Source organism: Hemiscyllium ocellatum, chromosome 30, assembly GCF_020745735.1.
Source record: "Hemiscyllium ocellatum isolate sHemOce1 chromosome 30, sHemOce1.pat.X.cur, whole genome shotgun sequence".
Classification (NCBI taxonomy): Eukaryota; Metazoa; Chordata; class Chondrichthyes; order Orectolobiformes; family Hemiscylliidae; genus Hemiscyllium; species Hemiscyllium ocellatum.
In genome coordinates this window covers 20,935,585-20,960,176 of record NC_083430.1, presented here as the reverse complement: position 1 = coordinate 20,960,176, position 24,592 = coordinate 20,935,585, and positions in this window count along the sequence as shown.

The window sequence follows — 24,592 nt, the reverse complement described above, 5'->3', positions numbered from 1 at the left end:
GGGAAATTAAATAATGGTTTAAGATATATTTTCTAAAACATTTTTTAGAAAAATAATCCTTATTACTTCTAAGAATGGTAATTTGGTGGGTTTACCACAAAAAGATGTTGTTAATCAGTGCATGTACTTATCGAAAACTGATTTTAATTGCTGTAAACAATTTGAAAAGATGGACAGAACAATTTGATAGCTATGCTATTGTACAGTCACTTTCTTAGTAGGTTAGCGAAAGCTTTGAAAGTGTCCTGATAAATGTTCTTGTGCCTGAAAGTATTGGTTTAATGTCTACAGCTTCTTCAAAAGACCTGCAAATGGGGGCAATCAGTGGAAGCTCCTAATGGTGATAAATTTGATCAGGACTTGACCAGCTTCTAGCACAATATGTTTTTAAACTAGTCCAATAGATTACATCAACTCAATTTGTCCTGAATGCTATTTACATTTAAAATATGTGTGCAGGTTTCATCATATGAGAGAAAAGTCCAGCACTTTGTGTTCAACCAGCTATGAAATTTGTCCATGTTGGTTCCAGCTTCGGATAATGAGGCAAAGCAACAATTAACAATCGAGAGAAGCTTTCAGACAAGAATCTCTCCTGTTTTGTTATTCTGGACATATTCTATGGGCTGACTCTTACTTTGTTTTGGCTACGTGAGGGATACATCAAGGGTTTTGGAGGCCTTTTCCCAGCAACGTCTAGCAAGTTTTCTTGCTGTATCTTACCAAAATCAGCTCATCATCTGCCTGAAGAAGGGCTTATGCCCGAAACGTCGAATCTCCTGTTCCTTGGATGCTGCCTGACCTGCTGCACTTTTCCAGCAACACATTTTCAGCTCTGATCTCTAGCATCTGCAGACCTCACTTTCTCCTCAGCTCATCATCTATCTATCCCAAAATTATAGCATCCCTGACATGCAATTCCAACCCCCATCTTATCATGCGCTGTTCCTGGAACAACTTGCCACTGCTGGGAAATCCCAGAATTACACCATAGTCTAAGGGTCAAACAGAGTTAACATTTCGGGACCAGTGGTCCTCTTTCATCCTGTCAGCCTGTTTTAAAAAGTCGCCACTATCTGAATATTTTCAATGTTGATGTACTCTTCCAATAAGAACACTGAAAATAAAATCAACCTCAACAGGCTTAAATATGATTTGGATGTGCCGGTGTTGGACCGGGGTGTATAAAGTTAAAAATCACACAACACCAGGTTATGGTCCAACAGGCTTGTTTGGAAGCACACTAGTTTTCGGAGCGACACTCCTTCATCAGGTTGGGGGTGGGGTGTGGGGGGGAGCAGTGCTCCGAAAGCTAGTGCTTCCAAATAAACCTATTCCAAATAAACCAAATAAACTAACCTGGAGTTATGTGATTTTGAACTTCTCAGAAGTCATGCAAAAACAGTGCACAGCTTTGGTTGGACTGTCGATGGCTTATTTAGTATTTATTTGTTCACTGCAAGATAAGGAGCCAGCTATTACCTCTCATGCAAGAGAAGCAAGGAGGATTTTCACAAGTTGAGTGACTAGGAACTGGAACTCCTCAGCCTTAGAATAAGAATAAGGGCGGCACGGTGGCACAGTGGTTAGCACTGCTGCCTCACAGCGCCAGGGACCTGGGTTCAATTCCCGCCTCAGGCGACTGACTGTGTGGAGTTTGCACGTTCTCCCCGTGTCTGCGTGGGTTTCCTCCGGGTGCTCCGGTTTCCTCCGACAGTCACAAAGATGTGTGGGACAGGTGAATTGGCCATGCTAAATTGCCCGTAATGTTAGGTAAGGGGTATATGTAGGGGTATGAGTGGGTAGCGCTTCGGCGGGTCGGTGTGGACTTGTTGGGCCGAAGGGCCTGTTTCCACACTGTAAGTAATCTAATCTAAAAAAGACATTTCAGAAGCTATTTCATAAGACTGATGAGGTAAATACTTTTTTGCACAGGGACAAAGGAAGCCCAGGTCAGGATTGAGAGGATGGATGAAAAACAGTAGCAAATATTTCTGTTACACTGTTGGTGGGTAGCTGCTGAAATGAGATACCAGAAAGAGTGATTGAAACCAGAATACTAGACTCTTTTAAAAAAACAGTTCATTGTTATAGTGAGAAGAACAAGGTTGGCATGACAAGGTTGACTTGTGAGGATACAAGTCAACACAGTTTTGAGAAAGAGAAATTCTGTTTGGCAACTTCATTATTATTTATTTTCAGATTGTAAAGCATATTTCAATAAAGGGCTATCAGTATATGTAATAAACTTGGATTTCCAAAAGGTGTTTGATAAGGCCCTACACAATTATTTAATAGGAAAGATTTGAATTGATTTATTATCACATGTACCAAAGATACAGTGAAAAGTACTGTATTGCATGCTAACCAGACAAATCATACCTTCAGGCTATACTTTTGCTCACTGAGCTGGTAGATTTGTCACCGTGCAAGGTAAAATCATCAGTGAGCCTCTGATGAAGCATTGGTGTCCTGTCGCACTTGCTATTTATCTGCCTTTGTCTGTTGTGGTGGGTGATATCACATTTGGCTCTTTTTCTGAGAGGTTGGTAAATGGGTCCAAATCGATATGTTTGTTCATGGAGTTCCAGTTTGAATGCCAGGCCTCTAGGAATGCTAGTGCATGTCTCTGTTTAGCCTGTGCCAGGGTGGATGTATTGTCCCATTCTAACTGGTGTCCCTCTTTGTCTGTGTGTATGGAGACTAGTGATAGTTGGTCATGTCTTTTGGTGGCTAGTGCTCATGGCTAGTTTCCTGCCTGTCTGTCCAATGTTTGTTTCAGTTCAAATCAAACAGGCTTGTTACCAACCTCTCAAAGAAAGAACCGGAAATGATATCACCCATCACAACAGACCAAGACACATAAATAGCAAGTGGCACAGAACACCAGCACTTCACCAGAGACTCACTGATGATGTTATCCACCACAGTGACAAAATGGCTGAGAAAGAAAATATACTAGCTCATCGAGCAAACTTATAACCTGATCCACAACCTGAACTACAAATCTCTGAAATCACGAATCATACCTTCCATGAATACATCAGAGTAATAGAACAGAATGCAAAACATAGTGTTACAGCTACAGAGAAGGTGCAAAGAAAGATCAACTCTAATATATGAGAGGTCTGTTCATAAATCTGATAACAGCAAGGAAGCTGAGGGGAGTTGGGAGTAACCTATTAACAGAGATAAGAGGATTGATTAACAGAGAGGTAGCGTATAAAAAGGCATTTTAAAATTCAGGCTACAACTAGCGGAATGCTACAAGGATCAGTGCTGGTCCCTCAGCTACTTCCAGTCTATATTTATGATGTAAATGAAGAGACCGGGATTAGTGAATGCAAATTTCCTCAATGGAAAATTAAGTTGTGGGGTGGTTATAGAGCCTGTAAAGAGATGTAAGTTTGAGTGACTGAGCAACAATATGTCAGATAGAAAATAATGTATAGAAGTGTGAAATTATTCACTTCTGTCATAGGGCTCAAAGCCTTTTATTCATATATAAGGAGCAAGGGGGTAACTAGAGAAAGGGTTGGCCCACTCAAGGACAAAGGAGGAACGTTGTGTGTGAAGTCAGAAAAAAATGGGTGAAATTCTTAATGAGTACTTTGCATTGGTATTCACCAAAGAGAAGGACATGACCGATGTTGAGGTTAGGGATAGATGTCTGATTGCTCTAGGGTAAGTTGGCATATGGAGGGAGAAAGTGTCGGGTGTTCTAAAAGACATTAAAGTGGACAAGTCCCCAGGTCCAGATGGGATCGATCCTAGGTTACTGAGGGAAGCATGAGAGGAAATAGCTGGGGCCTGAATAGATATCTTTGCAGCATCCTTGAATACAGGTGAGGTCCCAGCCGACTGGAGAATGCTAATGTTGTCCCCTTGTTTAAGAAGGTTAGCAGGGATAATCCAGGTAATTATAGACTGGTGAGCCTAATGTCAGTGGTAGGGAAGCTGCTGGAGAAGATACGGGGGGATAGGATCTATTCCCATTTGGAAGAAAATGGGCTTCTCAGTGATAGGCAACATGGTTTTGTACAGGGAAGATCATGTCTTACCAACTTAATCAAATTCTTTGAGGAGGTGACAAAGTTGTTTGATGAGGGAAGGGCTGTAGATGTCAGTGAGGCATTTGATAAGGTTCCCCATGGTAGGCCGATGGAGAAAGTGCAATAGCATGGGGTCCAGGGTGTACTAGTTAGATGGATAAAAAAACACAGGTGGGTCAATAGGAGACAGAGAGTAGTAGTGGAAGGGAGTTTCTCAAAATGGAGAACTGTGACCAGTGGTGTTCCACAGGGTTCTGTGCAGGGACCACTGTTGTTTGTGATATACATAAATGGTTTGGAGGAAGGTATAGATGGTCTGATTAGCAAGTTTACAGATGACACTAAGATTGGTGGAGCAGTAGATAGTGAGGGGACTGTCACAGAATACAGCAAAATATAGATAGATTGAAGAGTTGATCATAGAAATGGCAGATGGAGTTTAACCCAGGCAAATGCGAGATGATGCATTTTGCAAGATCCAATTCAAGAGCGAACTATAGAATAAATTGAAAAGTCCTCAGGATAATTGATGTACAGAGAGATCTGCTTGTTCAGGCTCATTGTTCTCTGAAGGTAGCAATGCAGGTCAGTCGAATGGTCAAGAAGGCATATGGCATGCTTTCCTTCAACAAGAGTTGGCAGTTGTATAGGACTTTGGTTCGGCTGCATTTTGAATACTGCATACAGTTCTGGTTGGCACATTATCAAAGGACATAGATGCTTTGGAGAGGGTGCAGAGGAGGTTCACCAGGATGTTGCCTGGCATGGAGGGCACTAGCTTTGAAGAGAGGTTGAGTAGATTAGGATTATGTTCAGTAGAAAGATGGAGGTTGAGGGGGAACCTGATTGAGGTCTACAAAATCATGAGAGGTATAGACAGGGTAGATATCAAGAAGATTTTTCCTACAGTGGGGAACTCAATTACTAGGGGTCATGAGTTCAAAGTGAGAGGGGACAGGTTTAGGGGAGATATGCGTGGAAAGTTCTTTACACAGAGTGTGATGGTTGCCTTGAATGCGTTGCCAGCAGCGGTGGTAGAGGCGGGCATGATAGTGTCACTTAAGATGTATCTAGACCAATACATGAATGGGCAGTGAGCAGAGGGATACAGATAATAGGTGACAGGGTTAGATAGGGGATCTGGATCGGCGCAGGCTTGGAGGGCCCAAGCGCTTGTTCCTGTGCTGTAATGTTCTTTGATATGGAACAGGGTATTTTTTGAAAGGAGTGAATTTTGTAAAGTTTTAATGTGCAGGGAGACTTGGATGTGCTCATAAAAACAACACAAGAGGTTCGTATGTAATTACAACAATAATTAGAAAGGTAAATGCAAAGTGGCTGTAAATGGAAGGGAACTGAATTACAAGAATAAAGAAGTCTTACTACAATTGTACAAGACTTTGGTGGGACCATATCTGGAATGTTTTGTGTGGTTTTGGTCTCCATATTTAAGGAGTTTGTATAACAAAAGTTCATGAGGATGAGGAGGTTGCCTTGTGATGGGTGACTGATTAACTTATAAATATATTTTCTGGAATTCATAAGAATGTAAAGTGATATCACTGAATCATAAGATTCTTAAGGGGCTTGGGAGGGTAGAGGCTGAGTGATTTCATTGGTTGGGGAATCTAAAGTGTAGAGACATATTCTTAAGATAAGTCAGTAAATGTTTGTGTTGTGTAAGGGTGTAAGAAATTGGAAGTTTTAATGCTGAGGACTGCATTAATCACTGCTTAAATATGATGATGCCATCTGGACCTGAGCAGAAAGAGCAAATGTAACCGTTCCCAAAATCATAGGATTGTTACACCACAGCAGAACACAATTCTGTCCATCATGGCCTGTGCCGGTTCTATAATTTAGTAACAATCTCTTGCTTTCTTCCCATGTCCCAGTTCAGGAGAGCATCATCCAGTGCCATCTTGAATGCCTCAAGTGAACTGCCTCCTCTACACTCACTTCCAGGCAGTATAGTCCATACCCTATTTGCTGAGTGAAAACTTTCTTTTTCTCATCACTCTGACATCACTTTAAATCTATGACTTTTCATTCTTGTTCTATTTATGAGTGGGAACTGTTTCTATCCACTCTACCTAACCTACTCATGATTTTGAAAACCTTTATCAACTTTCCTCTGGGCATTCTTATCTTCAAGGAGAACAATCCCAATTTTGTCTTGGCGGCACGGTGGCTCGTTGGTTAGCACTGCTGCCTCACAACATCAGGGACCCAGGTTCAATTCCAGCCTCGAGTGACTGTGTGGAGTTTGTACATTCTTCCTGTGTCTGCGTGGGATTCCTCCGGGTGCTTCAGTTTCCTCCCACAGTCCAAACATGTGCTGGTCAGGTGAATTGGCCAAGCTAAATTGCCCATAGTGTTAGGTGCGTTAGTCTGGTTGGGTTGCTCTTTGGAGGGTCGGTTTAGACTTGTTGGGACAAAGGGCCTGTTTCCACACTGTGGGGAATCTAATCTAATCTTCTTCAACCTTGTCTCATAGTTCACATTTGTCATTCCTAGAACCATTCCTGTAAATTGCTTCTGCACACTCTCTCCAATGTATTCACACCTTTCCTGTAATGTGGCACCCACTATCGTACATAACACACCAGCTGAGCTCTAACAAATGCCTTGTACATGTTCAAAATCATTCCATTTCTCTTATTCTCTTTCCCCCAATGAATAAAGCTGAGGACACTGTATTGAAGAGTATAGTGCTGGAAAAGCACAGCAGGACAGGCTGTTTCTGAGGAGCAGGAGAATTGACATTTCAGCATAAGCCCTTCATCAGGAATGCCCAAAATGTCAATTCTCTTGCTCCTCAGATGCTGCCTGACCGGCTGTGCTTTACCAGCACCACACTCTTTGACTCTGATCTCCAGCATCTGCAGTCCTCACTTTCTCCTTCCTGAGGACACTGTTTGCTTTATTAATTTGTATCTCCATCTGCCCTGTAACCTTCAATGATTTCTGTACATTTATACCCAGATCCCTCTACACTTGCACCCTCTTTTGAACTGTCCCTTATCTTATATTGTCTTTCAATGTTCTTTCAACCAGAGTATTACCCCACATGACCACTTTTCAATTTTCTCCTTTCAAATTGTAACCTGTTCAAGCTTTCATGATTATTGTTTCCTTTTTCTTAAAGTTAACATTAGTACTTTTCTCAGTGGAGGGAGTTTTATAAAGGTCTGAGAGATGCAGCTTATGGGGAGATATGTTGCAGAGTCTGGTGATGTGTAGCAAGACATCACAATATCGAGAGCATCCTGCTCTGTCTTTTATGCTTTTCATCAGTGGTGTGGTGAGATTCTCGCAGGGTAGTGGCAAGATGCCAATTGATGGGGATTATTGCCTTTTAAGTGCTATGTTAATGCTACAACTCACCTCATTAATATTTAGGCTCCCATCTGACTAAACTTGCCAAGCATGCTAGATTTCAGGAAAACTCATTAAGGAGTCAGTTTGGGACCTGATGGATTCAGCTCACCATTTACTCTGAGTGATGTCCATATTGGAAACTCAGCAACAACACCTCAGGGACCAATACATAGACAACAGCCGCATGCACTCCACAACCACGGACATTGGCATCTGGAACCAAGCAACACATCACAGCCACACTTGATCTTTTACTGTTCATTGGTAGGGCATACTGGAAGCGGAGACTGGCATTACAGAGTGATCCACTACCTGAAAGGCTGCAGTGTGGATACTTTGCACACAGAGACAGAAGTTGAAAATGTGTTGCTAGTTAAAGCACAGCAGGTCAGGCAGCATCCAAGGAATAGGAAATTCGACGTTTCGGGCATAAGCCCTTCATCAGAGACAGAAGCCCAGATCACAGATTAGAGTGAACTGCATTTTAGGGCTATTTGCTGCACTCTTAACAATCACTTACTGAGCGTATATCTGCATGCTCACACCATCGCCACCTTACATTACATTTCCATGCCAATTAGCACAGTCACACAACCAGGCACCTCGCTTTGCAGTTGAGCAACCCTGAGTTAAGGGGTTGTTCACCTTGTTGTATGGTGGTGTGCAACATCAGTTTGCCAGCAGACCATACAGCAAACACACAGCATGTACAGCAAGCACACAGCCGGGTGGGGCAGTCCATGGCACTGAGCCTTGTCAGTTGAGCAGTCATTGGGACCAGGAGCTACAGCCTCTGGGTAAGAACAATGTACAATTGTGAAGTGGGGTGGGCAGAGTGGGGGTGCAGCTGGGGGTGCAGGGACGTAGGGGTACGTGGTCAGAAAGCTTTGCAAAGAGGAATACTATAAAGCATGGCTGGAAAAGGTGCATTGCAGGAGGTGGGGAGTCATGCATTGTCATGGTCCTCCTGGTTTCAAGGGAATTGGAACGTAAGACCAACTTCTGTAGCGCTTGTGTATGGTTCTACCTCAGATCGGGTGCCTCTGGCGCCACTCTGTCTCTTGGTGAGGAGGTCATACCTGAATGAGATCAAGGATCGCTATGGCCCAGTCGCCAGTCGCCAGCACTGAGGCAGTGGCTGGGACACTGGAGTGCCCTGAGAGTGTGGGTTTCCATGGCAGTGTTGACCAGTCCATGGAGGCAGCCAGGCAGGCAGCTCCTAGCCAGAAAGTGTATTGTGTCACATATGTCTGTCTACTGATGTTGCTGCCTCCTGTGCTTTTGGACAAGGTCCTTGAATAATGAAATAATATGGTTATCTCCTGTCTGGAGCTGAGCAAATCCCTGGTCTCTGGAAATCTTCCATGTGCCAATTGCTTGGGCTGTTCTTTCCTCAGCGAGTTGCAACGCTCATCCTGTGAAGTGCTCATCGCATAATGTACCCATGCTCTATGCCAAACGCTCCCACCAAGGTGTCAATACTTGAGCAGGAGGCGTTAGGGGAGACAGCCTTGCTAATGCTTCTGCTGAGGCCGCACAATTCATGCCTTCAGGATGGTCCTTCTTTCTAAGCCTGCCATTTCTCCACAGACCTAATGGGTAAATTAGCAGAACCTACAAGACAAACAAAAGAAGGGAGTTGCAGAGAGTGGTTGGAAGTTGTGTGCAGTAATTGAGAATGACAGGGGACCATTGGAAGAGTGCCTGGCAGAGTGGAACTTTCTTATTTGCCAGGGGCAATAATGTTTCTGCATTCCCACCTGAACAGTCCCAGTCATTTCCTGTGAGTGCCAGGATTGTCTCCCCATTGAGCACCTCGTCATCCATCCAACCTCTTTCTGCCCTGGTATGGGTTATCTTCTCCTGAAATGGGAATCAGGCAGGGGCTGGAGGGATGCTGTGGTGGGGGGGAGGGGGAGTGGGGAGGATGTGGGGTTGGTGGTAAGAGTGAGATTAGGTGAGTAGTGCAGCTCTTAGGGATGGTATGTGATAGGGAAAGGTGATGAAGTGTAGAGAAGGACTGAGCAGGTAACACAGAGAGCATGCAGGCTTAGTGATGCAGGAAGATGGGGGGGGGGGGGGAGAGTGGGTGAGGGTGGTGAGGTAGTGGTGGAACATGAGCCCAGCTCAGAGATGGGTGCAGTAGCACTAACACATTGAGAGTGAGGTGGTAGAGGGAAAGGTGTGGCACTTGCATTGGCAGAACAGAGAAGGTGATTGACCTTGTTTTGACATTACTTGTAACTCCTCCACACCCTGGAGAGAGCACTGACCTGGCTGTTGACCTCAGACCAGGCTGTGTCTGGGAATGCATCCCCTTCTGCCAGTTTTCTGGGAATCAGAACCCTCCAGGGCTTCCAATTCCCAATTTGAGAAACACGGTGCTGACTTCCCCTTCTCTGACATCTCGTGCACACATCCATGCTTGAGGAGGGCAGCTTCAGGATGTCAGCGCTCACCCAGGTGCACTGTTATTTTTTAAAAGATGTTGCAGGCGCAATGAGTGCCAAACGTTTGTTGGGTATTTGCTGAGTGGAGATTTGTTCTGGCACATGGTAGGATGGGGCAGAAATCTGAACTGAGAGCTGCTATTGAGGCATTGTAAGTAATTAATGAGATGTGTTAGATAGAATAGGCTGAGAAAATGCACTATTCCTCATAGTAAGAAACACTTAAAAAATAATGTATCACAACTTAGACTTAGCCAAAAAACATAACATTCAGCCCTTTATACTTTTGTAGAACATTCTTTGATATTAGTTCTGCTATTTTAACAAAGGTATGACTTGTTTATTTTAAATTAGCTAACCACTATTCTAAAATAACATACAGAGTCAAGCAGTGTGAGCAGATATTGTTGGAAACTATTACCAGATCAGGCAACTTCAATGGAAAGAGGAACAGAGTTAACATTTCAAGTCAATAACTTTTCTGTTTCTCTTTCCTCCAACACTTCCTGATCTGCTAAATGTTTCCAACTATTTCTGTTTTTATTGCTTAACTTTTATTCATGCCTGACTGGCTGAGTATTTCTAGCATTTTCTGTTCTATTTCAGACAGTTGTCTTTTGTACAATGTCAAGGTAATTTGTTGCGTCCACTTTGGACTGTTAACCCCTTCTCTGCTACCAGGTTTAGCTGTTTCCAAGTGACAACCATTTTAATTCAATTTTACCTCTAATTGAGACACAGATGGCAGGATTAATATCTGGTTGACCAGATGTGGGAAGAATGCTCCTGATGCTGGGGAAGTGCAGAACGAGGGGTCACAGTCTACGAGTAAGGGCTAAGCCATTCAGGCTGTAATGAGAAAGAGTGTCTTCACTCAGAGAGTTGTGAATCTCTGGAATTCTCTACCACAGAAAGCTGCTGGAGTCAGTTTGTTCGATAGATTCAAAAGGGAGCTGGCCATGGCCCTTTCTGCTAAAGGGATCAAGGGATGTGGAGAGAAAGCGGAAGTAGGATACTGAAATTGCAAGATCAGCCATGATCGTGTTGATGATGGTGCTACTCCTGCACCTATTTTCTGTGTTTCTATGTTTCTACATAGACTAAAATTGTTCCTATTATTTGAAGTTTCTTGTTCCTTCCCACCCATTTCAAGAATTAGAATGTATGTGTCACGATGCTTAATCATTGGGTGTCAGTGTTCTTTATCATTGTATTTTACTGATCATTATCAGTAACATGGAGTGAACAAAAGTTCTTGCAAACTTGATTTGATGTGCACGACAAAGAGATTCCTTCTGATTTCCTCATAGGTTAAGTTCAGTCAACAGCATTAGCCACGTTTAGCACATAGAACACTCCTCCAGCACTTATTTTCTCACGGTTTAGATTTCATTGTGCTCAGTTACCATTCAATAGCATTGAAAAGTGCGTGTAGAAAGATCTGTATAGCCTCAATTTATCATTAAGTGTAGAAGTTGCAGACCCTGTAGCAAATCGAACCCTAATACATCGATAATTACTGGCGAAACTATGGACAGAAAAGGATTGATTTTAGCATTTAATTGAAGGGAGATGACAAATAAGATTAATTCCCAATATGAGAATGGTAAACTATGAAGGGAAACTTAACAAACAAGGGCTTTATATTCTTGTAGACAGACATTAAGAGGATACCAGAAAAAATATACGCATTTACTAAAATAGATGAAGTAATTCTGAAAAGTGAGTTACGGCCACAGCAACAAGAGAAAGCAAGTGCACTGTGTTTATAATTTGTATCTGAGAAAAAGAGCCGAAGTTTAGCTCAAAACTAAACATACCGGAATGGGTTGTTGGTTGGTGTTGTGTAATTACAACAAGAAAAATAGTGCAAGTTCAGAGACATATGGGGAGTTAAATCTCAAAAGGTGATATTGGGAAGGGATCCTGACATCAATGTACAGCTGTGAGGATGACTGGAGAGTTAACCTGTTGGATAGATTGTACAGTATTTATCTAGGTCCTTTATTGCTGCTTTAACAAACATTTGAGCTTTAACAGCTGGTGTACCATTTCCTGAACTGTCAGCAAATCAGTAGAGTCACCAAGGTGAGCGCATGGCTCGGTTTGCTCAATCGTCATTGAAACTGAATTTCTGTTCACTGAAACTGAATAGTGCTGTGCCTCACTGGGGGAGCATGCTGGGAAGCAAGCCACTCTATTCTTGGAATCATCTAAAAAATGAAAGACTTAGAAGGAATGCAGAATCCCACAATTTAACTGACTTGCAGACCCAGGTTGACAGGAAGCATGGACCAAGTTCCTGTACTGAGCAAAATTTTTGATTTATTATAAGTAAGTAGGCTCGAGTTATAGGGAAGGAATTATGAACATTTGGCATTAAATCAAAACTCCTTTATAAACTTCCCTTTGTACACATGCACACACACAGACCCATACACATACCCAAAAAGAAATAAAAAAGATGAACGTTATGGATGAAGAGAAAATGGGGAAAGTAATTCATTTTCATTGTTCACATGACTAGCTGAGATGATTCTTCTGCTGATCACAACACTGCTTCTCAGTCTGTCCTCTCTAGATGTTTTCACTGGTTTGTAGGAAGCACAGGAAACGGTTCATGCTCGTGAAAAATGCCTGATTTAGTCATTAAAAATCATGGCTTACAGCACCTGATGAAGGAAAAATAAACTCATTTTCTCCAGGCTTAAAGTAGCAGAGAGTAGAGAGAGATCCTGACCTGTTGGAGGTCTGAAGTCTGAGACTTCTTTCTGTCTTGTAAATAGCCCCAGTTTGTTCAGCTATGTAAGAACCAATCATAATGGATGTTAGCTGGCAGAAGGTCTTTGCCATGGATAGCTGGTCAGTGATCCATTGACCAACCAGCTGCTTGATGCCAATCAAATCTTTATTTATCCAAAACTCTTTGGCTCCAGCTCATTTGCAAATCACACTTCAACTACTGCTAGGACCAGCAGCTTTGTAAAGAGTGTTTACAATGAGCATTGAGTTACTTACTTCAAAACATGCTGCAATCCTCCAGCAATTCTTGGTTTTTACAACAGTTCTTTTCTCATTTCAGTCCATAATTAAAGAGACAGAAAAACAGAAATTCTTTACAAGAGATGTGGCCATGACCAGGTGAGAGGTTTTTCCTTAACACACTCCTAATAATAGAGTCCTTTCAGTATTCATAAATGATTGCTGGCTGGAAGTCAACCCACTTAGTTCACCTTCAACTTCACTTTCCTGCTGCCATCCTTTATGATAGCAGGGGAATGGCTAATGTAATTCTGTGCAGCTCATTGAGCAAAGAGCAAGAGGAGCAGCAACTCCAGCTCCAACACCAATAGGTGTAAGTACCAACTGCTCTGTCCTCAATCACAAACGGCTCCACATTACACAATCATACAAAACCAACAGGGTTGAAGAAGACCATTCAGCTGAACAAATCCACACCGACCCTCTGGAGAGCAACCTACCCATATCAATTTCTCTCTTTAGTAAACATGTAATTCATTCTTACCTGCTTTTGGCTGACCACCTTGTCTGGTTCTCTGTCCATTTTCAGTGTCACACCCTGTGCTTTTGGCAGAGACTTCGGTCTCTGTAATTAGTGTGATAACAGTTTGATTCTTGAAGTATGGAACTAGAGGGTGGAGAGGACTAGCCCATGTTGATATTTGTGAGAAAACACTAACTTGCTGATTGAGTCTCCACCTCAAAGATCATCAATTGGAAATCTGATTGTGCAAAATTCAGCCCACAACTTGTCTCTAAGAAATTATAGGATGCTAATATGTGGGAAAATGTTATATTATTTTATCTTGATCAACACACAGAAAAAAAATCACAAAATAGTAACCCAAGTTTTTTTTCCCATTTAAATTCCAGAGACCTTTATTTAAATATTTGCTAGTAAATGTTAAATATGATGAGCATTCAGCTGAATACTGGCAGAACAAAGGACAAACAGAGAACATAGAACATAGAACATCACAGCGCAGTACAAACCCTTTGGCCCTCAAAATTGCACTGACCTGTGGAACCAATCTAAAGCCATATAACCAACACTATTCCATTTTCATCCATATAGAGTCATAGAGGTGTACAGCATGGAAACAGACCCTTCGGTCCAACCCGTTCATGCTGACCAGATATCCCAACCCAATCTAGTCCCACCTGCCAGCACCCAGCCCATATCCCTCCAAATCCTTCCTATTCATATACCCATCCAAATGCCTCTTAAATGTTGCAATTGCATCAGCCTCCACCACATCCTCTGGCAGCTCATTCCATACACTTACCACCCTCTGTGTGAAAAAGTTGCCCCTTAGGTCTCTTTTATATCTTTCCCCTCTCACCCTAAACCTATGCCCTCTAGTTCTGGACTCCCCAACCCCAGGGAAAAGATTTTGTCTATTTATCCTATCCATGCCCCTCATAATTTTGTAAACCTCCATAAGGTCACCCCTCAGCCTCCGATGCTCCAAGGAAAACAGTCCCAGCCTGTTCAGCCTCTCCCTGTAGCTCAGATCCTCCAACCCTGGCAACATCCTTGTGAATCTTTTCTGAACCCTTTCAAGTTTCACAACATCTTTCCGATAGGAAGGAGACCAGAATTGCACACAATATTCCAACAGTGGCCTAACCAATGTCCTATACAGCCGCAACATGACCTCCCAACTCCTGTACTCAATACTCTGATCGATAAAGGAAAGCATACCAAATGCCTTCTTCACTATCCTATCTACCTGCTACTCCACTTTCAAGGAGCTATGAACCTGCACTCCAAGGTCTCTTTGTTCAGCAACATTCCCTAGGACCTTACCATTAAGTGTATAAGTCCTACTAAGATTTTTTTTCCCAAAATGCAACACCTTGCATTTATCTGAATTAAACTCTGTTTGAATTCGTGTATCGCTGGACACCGGAGTGCATCTGGGAAAATTAACAAACAGGGAAATTCACAACTAATCTTGGAGGAACTGCTGGGCAAAGTTCACAGCACAGAATCAGATAAGTTAATTGTTGTTTTAAGTCTGTCCTAGAGAAAGACTGCAGTAGCGGGTACAGTGGATTCTATCTTGATTATATGGTTTTGGAGATATGTCTCTTGATTAAAATTAAAATATAAGCCATAGCTATTAATTTAACCTTTGGCAGTGTTTGTAGAGGAATAAGACAGTGTTATTTTCTGGGTCTGTAGATTGTGAAGGAGGAAAAATGTGTTATGTACTTCTTGTCAGATGTGGGAGTTTAAAGAGAGTTTAAGGGTTACTGCGGATTATATCTGCCATAAATGCTGTTGGATGCGAATCTTATCAGTTCGAGTGGATGGGTTGGAGAGACAAATGGAAGCGATGAGGAATTTGCAACAGCAACAGTATGCGATGGATGGCAGTTATAGGAAGGGGGGAAAGTCTCAGATACAGTCACATAAATGGGTTAACTCCAGGAAGGGTGAGAGAGGTAGGCAACTAGAGCAGGAGTCTTTTGTGGATATACCCATTTCAAACAAGTATGCTGTTTTGGAAAATGTAGGGGGTGATGGATTCTCAGGGGAACGTAGCACAAACAACCAAGTTTCTGGTATTGAGACTGGCTCTAATGCAACGAGGGGTACGTCGGCTTCCAAGAGATCAATTGTGTTTGGGGATTCTGCAGTTAGAGGTACAGACAGACGTTTCTGTGGCCAGCAGAGAAAAAGCAGAATGGTGTGTTGTTTCCTTGGTGCTAGGATCAAGGATGTCTCAGAGAGGGTACAGAATGTTCTCACGGAGAAGAGGGGCCAGCAGGAGGCCATTGTCCACATTGGAACCAATGACATTGGAAGGGAAATGGTTGAGACTCTGAAGGGAGATTACAGAGAGTTAGGTAGAAATTTAAAAAGGAGGTCCTCAAGGGTAGTAATATCTGGATTACTCCCAGTGCTACGAGCTAGTGAGGGCAGGAATAGGAGGATAGAGCAGATGAATGCATGGCTGAGGAGCTGGTGTATGGGAGAAGGATTTACATTTTTGGATCATTAGAATCTCTTTTGGGGTAGAGGTGACCTGTACAAGAAGGGCAGATTGCACCTAAATTGGAAGGAGAAATTGAGAAACAAATTTGTAAGGAGATCTCAGCTATTTGTAAGAATAATATGGTGGTTATGGTAGGGGATTTTAACTTTCCAAACATTGACTGGGACTGCCATCGTGTTAAAGGTTTAGATGGAGAGGAATTTCTTAAGTGTGTACAAGACAATTTTCTGATATACTGGCAGGGAAATTTGCTAAAACTGCTTGGGAGGATTTAAACTAGTAAGGTGGGCTGGGGGGGGGGGGGGCGGTGGGAGTGTGGGACCCAGGGAGATAGTGAGGAAAGAGATCGATCTGAGACGGGTACAGCTGAGAACAGAAGTGAGCCAAACAGTCAAGGCAGGCAGGGACAAGGTAGGACTAATAAATTAAACTGCATTTATTTCAATGCAAGGGGCCTAACAGGGAAGGCAGATGAACTCAGGGCATGGCTAGGAACATGGGACTGGGGTATCATAGCAATTACGGAAACATGGCTCAGGGATGGGCAGGACTGGCAGCTGAATGTTCCAGGATACAAATGTTACAGGAAGGATAGAAAGGGAGGCAAAAGAGGAGGAAGTGTGGCATTTTTGATAAGGGATAGCATTACAGCTGTACTAAGGGAGGATATACATCGAGGGAAGTTATTTGGGTGGAACTGAGAAATAAGAAAGGGATGATCACCTTATTGGGATTGTATCATAGACCCCCCAATAGTCAGAGGGAAATTGAGAAACAAACTTGTAAGGAGATTTTAGCTAACTGCAACAATAATATGGTGGTTATGGTAGGGGATTTTAACTTTCCAAACATCGACTGGGACTGCCATAGTGTTAAAGGTTTAGATGGAAAGGAATTTCTTAAGTGTGTACAAGACAATTTTCTGATTCAGTATGTGGATGTACCTACTAGAGAAGGTGCAAAACTTGACCTACTCTTGGGGAAATAAGGTAGGGCAGGTGACTGAGGTGTCAGTGGGGAGGACTTTGGGGCCAGCGATCATAATTCTATTCGTTTTAAAATAGTGATGGAAAAGGATAGACCAGATCTAAAAGTTGAAGTTCTAAATTGGAGAAAGGCCAATTTTGATGGCATTAGGCAAGAACTTTCGAAAGCTGATTGGAGGCAGATATTCGCAGGTAAAGCGACGGCTGGAAGATGGGAAGCCTTCAGAAATGAGATAACAAGAATCCAGAGAAAGTATATTCCTGTGAGGGTGAAAGGGAAGGCTGGGACGTATAGGGAATGCTGGATTACTAAAGAAATGGAGGGTTTGGTTAAGAAAAGGAAGGAAGCATATGTCAAGTACAGACAGGATAGATCGAGTGAATCCTTAGAGTATAAAGAAAGTAGGAGTATACTTAAGACGGAAATCAGGAGGGCAAAATGAGGACATGAGATAGCTTTGGCAAATAGAATTATGGAGAATCCAAAGGATTTTTACAATATATTAAGGGCAAAAGGGTAACTAGGGAGAGAATAGGGCCCCTCAAAGATCAGGGGGTAAAAAGTGAGGTCTGCACTTGCTGGAGATCAGAGGGGCTGAAAATGTCTTGCTGGTTAAAACGCAGCAGGTCAGGCAGTGTCCGAGGAACAGGAAATTCAACGTTTCGGGCAAAAGCCCTTCATCAGGAATGAGGTAAGTGTGTCCAGCAGGCTAAGATAAAAGGTAGGGAGGAGGGACTTGGGGGAGGTACGATGGAGATGTGATAGGTGGAAGGAGGTCAAGGTGAGGGTGATAGGCCGGAGTGGGGTGGGGGCGGAGAGGTCAGGAAGAAGATTGCAGGTTAGGAAGGCGGTGCTGAGTTCGAGGGAATCGACTGAGACAAGGTGGGGGGAGGGGAAATGAGGAAACTGGAGAAATCTGAGTTCATCCCTTGTGGTTGGAGGGTTCCCAGGCGGAAGATGAGGCGCTCTTCCTCCAACCGTCGTGTTGTTATGTTCTGGCGATGGAGGAGTCCAAGGACCTGCATGTCCTCAGTGGAGTGGGAGGGAGAGTTAAAGTGTTGAGCCACAGGGCGGTTGGGTTGGTTGGTCCAGGCGTCTCAGAGGTGTTCCCCGAAGCGTTCCGCAAGTAAGCGGCCCGTCTCCCCAATATAGAGGAGGCCACATCGGGTGCAGCGGATGCAATAGATGATGTGTGTGGAGGTGCAGGTGAATTTGTGGCGGATATGGAAGGATCCCTTGGGGCCTTGGAGAGAGGTAAGGGAGGAGGTGTGGGCGCAAGTTTTGCATTTCCTGCGGTTGCAGGGGAAGGTGCCGGGAGTGGAGGTGGGGTTGGTGGGGGGTGTGGACCTGACGAGGGAGTCACGAAGGGAGTGGTCTTTGCGGAACGCTGATAGGGGAGGGGAGGGAAATATATCCCTGATGGTGGGGTCCTTTTGGAGGTGGCGGAAATGATGACGGATGATACGCTGTATACGGAGGTTAGTGGGGTGGTAGGTAAGAACCAGTGGGGTTCTGTCCTGGTGGTGGTTGGGGGGCGGGGCTCAAGGGCGGAGGAGCGGGAAGTGGAGGAGATGCGGTGGAGGGCATAGTTGATCACGTCTGGGGGGAATCTGCAGTCTTTGAAGAAGGAGGCCATCTGGGCTGTGCGGTATTGGAACTGGTCCTCCTGGGAGCAGATGCGGCGGAGACGAAGGAATTGGGAATATGGGATGGTGTTTTTACAGGGGGCAGGGTGGGAGGAGGTGTAGTCCAGGTAGCTGTGGGAGTCAGTCGGTTTATAGTAGATGTCTGTGTTGATTCGGTCGCCCGAGATAGAAATGGAAAGGTCTAGGAAGGGGAGGGAGGAGTCTGAGACAGTCCAGGTGAATTTGAGGTTGGGATGGAAGGTGTTGGTAAAGTTGATGAACTGTTCAACCGCCTTGTGGGAGCACGAGGCAGCGCCGATACAGTCATCAATGTAACGGAGGAAAAGGTGTGGGGTGGTGCCAGTGTAGTTGCGGAAGATGGACTGTTCCACATATCCTACGAAGAGACAGGCATAGCTGGGGCCCATGCAGGTGCCCATGGCAACTCCTTTAATTTGGAGGAAGTGGGAGGATTGGAAAGAGAAGTTGTTCAGGGTGAGGACACTCTGCCCTCATCAGTCTTCTTTGTTACTTCTTCAAAAAACTCAATCAAGTTTGTGAGACATGATTTTCCATGCACAATGCCATGTTGACTATCCCGAATCAGTCCTTGCCTTTCCAAATACATGCACATCCTGTACCTCAGGATTCCCTCCAACAACTTGCCCACCACCGAGGTCAAGCTCACTGGTCTATAGTTCCCTGGCTTGTCTTTACCGCCCTTCTTAAACTGTGGCACCACGTTTGCCAACCTCCAGTCTTCTGGCACCTCACCCGTGACTATCGATGATATAAATATCTCATCAAGAGGCCCAGCAATCACTTCTCTAGCTTCCCACAGAGTTCTCGGGTAGACCTGATCAGGTCCTGGGGATTTAACTACTTTTAACCATTGCAATACATCCAGCACTTCCTCCTCTGTAATCTGGACATTTTGCAAGATGTCACCATCTATTTCCTTGCAGTCTATATCTTCCATAACCTTTTCCACAGTAAATACTGTGTAGTAGTTAATATCCCCCCCATGGGTTGCACTATTCGAATGAGCCACCACACACTGCAGCACAGACGAACTTCGGAAACAGAGGTGAACGACCTCTACAATGTATTCAAGATGAATGGATACTCAAAACATGCATTGCGTAGATTCCTCAAGAACAAACCACGACACGTAGACCAAACACAGCCAGAAACCCTAACCACCTTACCATACATCAAAGAAATTTCAGAAATGACAGCCAGTCTACTAAGACCCCTCAGAATCCTAGTAGCACACAAACCCACCAACACTCTCAAACAAAAACTAACAAACTTATAATACCCAGTACAACCCATAGACAAAACCAACGTCATCTACAAAGTTCCATGCAAGGACTGCCACAAACACTACGTAGGACAAACAGGAAGAAAGTTAGCCACCAGGATACATGAACACCAGCTAGCCACAAAAAGACACGATCCTCTCTCCCTCATAGCCCTACACAAGGATGAAAAGAACAACCATTTCGACTGGGACAACACATCTATCCTGGGACAGACTAAGCAAAGACATGCCAGAGAATTCCTAGAGCCTGGCACTCCAACCACAACGCCATAAACAAGCACATAGATCTGGATGCCATCTATCAACCCCTCAGAAAATGAACAGGAAATGACATCACCACAAACCCCAGGAACCCCCATCCAGGAGACAGATATAAATAGAAAGCAGGAGACACCAGCTTCGCTTCACTTGGAGGTCGCCACTGATGATGTTACCTAGCCAGGTAATGAAACGTCTGGATATCAAACCTACAGCTCAGCGAGCAAACCTACACCCTAAACCTCAACCTGAGCTACAACCCTTCACAAACCTTGCAATAACTACTCTATTATTCTTACAGATAGCTGAGATCTCCTTACATGTTTATTTCTTAATTTCCCTCTGACTATTGGGGGGGTCTATAATACAATCCTAATAAGGTGATCATCCCTTTCTTATTTCTTAGTTCCAACCAAATAACTTGCCTGGATGTATTTCCAGGAATATCCTCCCTCAGCACAGCTGTAATGCTATCCCTTATCAAACATGCCGTTCCCCCTCCTCATGCCACTTCCCCTCCTCTCTTGCCTCCCTTTCTATCCTTCCTGTAGCATTTATATCCTAGAATATTAAGCTGCCAGTCCTACCCATCCCTGAGTGTGTATCCAATAACCATTTAAATGCCCTTAAAGTTGGCGAGGTTGCTACTGTTGCAGGCAGTGCGTTCTACATCCCATTACTCTCTGAGTAAAGAAAGTAGCTCTGACATCTCTCTCTACGACCCCTCAATTTAAAGCAATGTCCCATTGTTCTAGCCATCTCCATCTGAAGAAAAAGGCTCTCGCCGTCCACCTTATCTAACTCTCTGATTATCTTATATGTCTCAATTAAGTCACTTCTCAACCTTCTTCTCTCTAATGGAATCAACCTCAAGTCCCTCATCCACACCGACCATCTGAAGAGCATAATACTCATACCCACCCAATCCCTGCAACCCAACATTTCATAGAACATAGAACATTACAGACAGTACGGGCCCTTCGGCCCTTGATGTTGCGCCGACCTGTCATACCAATCTGAAGCCCATCTAACCTACACCATTCCATGTACGTCCATGTGCTTGTCCAATGACGACTTAAATGTACTTAAAGTTGGCAAATCTACTACCGTTGCAGGCAAAGCATTCCATACCCTTACTACTCTCTGAGTAAAGAGATGGCTAAATCATCTAACCTGCACATCCTGGACAGTATGGGCAATTTAGCATGGCTAATCCAACTAACCCACACACCTTGAATGAAACTGGAGCATCTGGAAGATAGCCACACAGATACGGGGAGAACATGCAAACTCCATACAGACAGTCACCTGAGAATGGAATCAAATCCAGGTTCCTAGCGCTGTGAGGCAGCAGTATTAACCACTGAGCCACCATGCCACAGAGGGGAAGGGCATAGAGGTGAAACTTGAAGAAGATGAGATGCTCCCCAACATAGAATCTACAGGCAGATGTTTGGCTGTTTTGCCATGTCTAAACACCATTATATCAGGGAGCTCAGATTTTCATGATAAGTTACGCTGATGCCTTTTAGAAGGCTTGTAGTCAGCAAAGTGTCTTTCAACAAACAACCCTTTTCCTGCAAACCACATTGATACCCAACCACCTTGGTCCTGATTTCTGCTCCCTTCTGCAAGGATTGAAAGCAGAGAGTTAAGTATTAGAAGTGTTTTATGTGGAGATTAGAGCCAATGTTTACAGAGGGTGACTATGAGCTGTTGGTACAAGAAGACATAAAAGTGAATGTTGGCTGTTTGGTTGGGGACATTAAGTGCCAGGACGAGTGGACCTGGAATGTGAGATGTCCAAAGAAAAGCTGCCTTGATGCTGGACACCTAAAAGCCAATCATTTTCCCAATCCTGAGGTCCTGAATTTTCATGGTATACTGCTTCCAGGTTAAAGGCACTGCACAAGAACTGTTGATTTCCTTGGTCTCTTCTATTCACACTTTCCTCTTGTCTTCAGGATAGATAGCTTCACTTCAATTCCTCAGACCTCACAGTAAGTGAGAGAGAGAGAATGTGAGTCCTGGACTTTGCCTTCCCAGGTTCCCAGGTCTTTATTACATCCTTTGGGGTTCTGCTGTTTCTGAAATCCATGCTCACTTCAGCCTCTGCAACCAGTGTTGGCTTCTGTTTCATTAGAAATGGTGTCTTTGAGAAATTCATTGAGCTTGCCACCCATTCTGAGAGGCTGAAGAACTCATAGATGGGGTACTAATGCCATGGCTTTCTTAAAAGACCAGTCCTTCAGCCACCTCGACCTGCCACAGATCCTCCTCCTTGGTTTGGGACTTTCTGCCCAATGTTCCCAGTCACCCTGTGAACTGGAGACTTAGTTTGCAACAAGTCCTTCAGGAACATTTAGAGGCAGATTAAGTCATGACGTTTAGAAAAGAATGAAGTCGTTATCTGCAGAAGAAATTGCAGGCAGATTAAAAGAATGAATTCAATAAAAACAAATCTAGTAGTCTTGATTGTCATAAAAACTCATCTGGCTCACTAATGTCCTTCAAGGAAGGAAATCTGCCATCCTTTCCTGGGGGTCTGGCCTACGTGTGACTCCAGGTCCACAGTAGTGGGCAATTAGGGATGAACAATGAATGCTAGTCCAGCCAGTGACACCCACATTCTGTGAATGAACAAACAAAAATCGAATAGGATGAAGTGAATTGTTCCTGCCATTTGCTGGTCAGAAGTAGCCTTCTTTAGTGCTGTAACTATTCTATCACCTTTTCAATGATTTCACCTGACTTTCTGACAAACATCCTTGTGGATTGATGAGGTATAAGTTGTTTGTGCTAACCTGTTGGACTCTAACCTGGTGATGTGTGTGTTTTAACTTTGTTTTAGCTCCATATCAATACTTTAGCATTTAACCTCTATGGAAGGAGGAGCAGGAACAACTGTACAATTTTTACAATCACTTCTGTCCTCATCATCTACCCTTCATTAACATCCATTTTCTCTTCAGCGTTTTGTTATTCATCTACCTCCCCTTCACTGTCATCTTTTCTCCCTTTACCCTCGGTTTCATTGCCATCTCAGTCCTTCTGTTATTCTTATCAATTTCTCCCTTTAGTAAACATGTAATTCATTCTTACCTGCTTTTGGCTGACCAACTTGTCTGGTTCTCTGTCCATTTTCAGTGTCACACCCTGTGCTTTTGGCAGAGACTTTGGTCTCTGTAATTAGTGTGATAACAAATTGATTCTTGAAGTATGGAACTAGAGGGTGGAGAGGACTAGCCCATGTTGATATTTGTGAGAAAACACTAACTTGCTGATTGAGTCTCCACCTCAACGATCATCAGTTGAAAATCTGATCGTACAAAATTCAGCCCGCAACTCTCTCCAAGAAATTATAGGATGCTAATATATGGGAAAATGTTATTTTTTAAAATCTTGATCAACACACAGAGAAAAATCATAAAACAGTGACCGAACAAATTTTTTTTCAATTTAAATTCCAAAGACCTTTCTTTAAATATTTGCTAATAAATGTTAAATATGATGAGCATTCAGCTGAATACTGGCAGAACTAAGGACAAACAGAGAACATAGAACATACAGCGCAGTACAGACCCTTCGGCCCTCGATGTTGCGCTGACCTGTGGAACCAATCTGAAGTCTATCTATCCTACACTATTCCATTTTTCATCCATGTGTTTATCCAATGATCATTTAACTGCCCTTAAAGTTGGTGAGTCTGCTACTGTTGCAGGCAGGGCATTTCATGCCCCTATTACTCTCTGAGTAAAGAATCTAGCTCTGACATCAGTCCTATATTTGTGACCCCTCAATTTAAAGCTATGTTCCATTGTGTAGCCATCACCATCTGATGAAAAAGGTTCTCATTGTCCACCCTAACTAACCCTCTGATTAACTTATATGTCTCAATTAAGTTACCTCTCAACCTTCTTCTCTCTAATGAAAACAGCCTCAAGTCCTTCATCCTTTCCTCAAAAGACGTTCCCTGTTCCCTCCAAAAAACATCCCAGTAAATCTCCACTGAACCCTTTCCAAAGCATCCACATCCTTCCTATAAAACGGTGACCAGAACTGTACGCAACACATCAAGTGCAGCCGCACCAGAAGTTTGTACAGCTGCAGCATGACCTTGTGGCTCCGAAACTCAAACCCTCAACCAATAAAAGATAACACACCATTTGCCTTCTTAACAACCATATAAACCTGGGTGGCAAATTTCAGATATCTATGTACATGGACACTGAGATCTCTCTGCCCATCTACACTCCCAAGAATGTTACCATTACCCAAATACTGTTTATTCCTGTTGCCCCTTCCAAAATGAATCACCTCACACTTTTCCACATTAAACTCCATTTGCCATCTCTCAGCCCAGCTCTGCAGCTTGTCTATGTCCTTCTGTAACCTGCAACACCCTTCAGCACTATCCACAACTCCACTGACCTCAGTGTCATCTGCAAATTTACTAACCCACTCTTCTACACCCTCATCCAGGTCATTT